This window comes from Hetaerina americana, unplaced genomic scaffold (assembly GCF_022747635.1).
Source record: "Hetaerina americana unplaced genomic scaffold, ioHetAmer1.1.p SCAF_10, whole genome shotgun sequence".
Taxonomy (NCBI): Eukaryota; Metazoa; Arthropoda; class Insecta; order Odonata; family Calopterygidae; genus Hetaerina; species Hetaerina americana.
The window spans coordinates 6,452,155-6,453,997 of NW_027286070.1; the positions used below are offsets into that span (position 1 = coordinate 6,452,155).

At 36.3% G+C, this 1,843-nt stretch overlaps 1 non-coding gene across 1 annotated transcript; it reads left to right on the forward strand.

The window, feature by feature from the left end:
* The first annotated feature begins 516 nt into the window (after positions 1-516).
* Positions 517-588, forward strand: TRNAA-CGC (transfer RNA alanine (anticodon CGC)). Its single transcript has one exon. It is a non-coding gene; the product is annotated as a tRNA-Ala (tRNA).
* Positions 589-1,843: the final 1,255 nt, after the last annotated feature.

Consider the following 1,843-nt stretch of genomic DNA (forward strand, 5'->3'; position numbering starts at 1 on the left):
CGTATCAATTATGACTGCGAATTTTCTCGCAAATACTTTTCTTCTAATATGCCATTTGTTAGAAAGGATTAACATGGAAAACTTTATGAACCCTCATTTAGGCATTATTGTTGTTGCCAAAGTACGAAGGTACCTTATTATCTCAAAATAATCGGCGCGTAGTAAGGGCACAAATTTAAAAACGGGCGAATAACTCAATATTTCGAGTTAATAAGCACATGAACTTCATATGTTCAACATTAATTATAATTCTTGAGCTAGAATAACAGTTTAAAAATCCGACACATAAGGTTTCAATCTAGCGCCACCTCACTCGGCGCAGGAATATTCTTAAAAACTGGGTTTAATCCAATATGTCCGCCATAAAGAAAAAAAAGATCCAGCGAGGATGGAATTCTTGGCATCGCACGGTGAGAGTAAACAAATTAAATCAATGACATTGAAAACATTGAAGAATGCTGTGCAAGAGTTTTTCAATTGGTATATATTACTGTTTGACAGCACCTAATGTTCACCGGGGGTGTAACTCAGTGGTAGAGTGTCTGCTTCGCATGCTGAAAGTCCTGGGTTCAAATCCCAGCACCTCCACAATATTTTTTTTCAATTTTTGTTCCACTGGAAGTAATTGACGGCTAATTTATTTCGTTTGCGTTATTTGGGTTCAAGGAAAATGTTTTTCTCTAAAAAAATATCGAATTCATTAATTTTGAGATGGATCACCCTGTTCGCTCGCTGTGTTGAGTTCTTCTGCCACACTGTACACATTGTCGATTGGGAAATTATGATTGAAGCTGGGTAATGAGAAAATAAAATATGAAGAGGAAATATTTTTATTTTGTTTAGTGAAAAGACCACTTTATCCACAAGTTCTTGAAATGAATTCTAGAAGGGCAGCTTCCTCTATTGTTTGAGATTCTCACTTATTATTGTTACCACATGGATCACTAATGACTCTTCAAGTTCATTTAGAAAAATCACGACCACTAGTACTAAAATTTAAATTTTACGTCTTCAATCATGACGCATATCTTAAGACCGGTTTTTCATGGTGACGCCCTGAGCTTAGATGTCTAAAATTTACGGCTACAGCTAAATGATCTCGACATCTCTATCATTTTATACTAGTTTTCCGAACAGATAAGTGACTGAATAATAAAAGAAATTCACTTGCTTGTTGCATTACACATGCAAAAGTAATCCTTAATGTCGTCAGAGCCATTTTAAGTATATTACTATTACTTAAAATGCATTTTTTTATCAAATCGAACCCAATCGAGCAGTAATTAAGAACGTGTAAATTCCAATTTCATTACAAATGCTTAATAAATTCAAATCAATAACCTTGAAAGTGCAGTTATTTTTAATTTGATTCATTTCAAAAGTCAGTTTTCAAATTTACAATATACATAAAACCCTTCCGTTTGGCTAAAAAAGGAACCCTTTTAATGCGATTAACCTACACGAAGCCATCAACAGAGAGAGCATCTGCATAAAAACTTGAGAGGAAGAGCGGCAATTAAATTTTAGCACTTATATTAAAAGAGCTGGCAGTACACGAAAGGATACTGACACCGATTCTTTTTGAGGTCTTTTGAAATAAGTGCTGAAATTTCCATCGACTACTGACATGAAACGCTAATCAACCCGGATGCTGATTTCGATAAATAAACGGCCATGCGGGTAAGGGTCTTCCTGCACCCATGAAATTTCCGCATATTGGGAAAGAGGCGCACTGAGACATCCCGGCAAGTTGTGTTTTTTTCACTATCCGCCTGAATGATTGAACGCAGAGGCTGGACTGGCTGGATTCGAGCCCGGAATTCTAGCATCTGTAGCCAGGCAG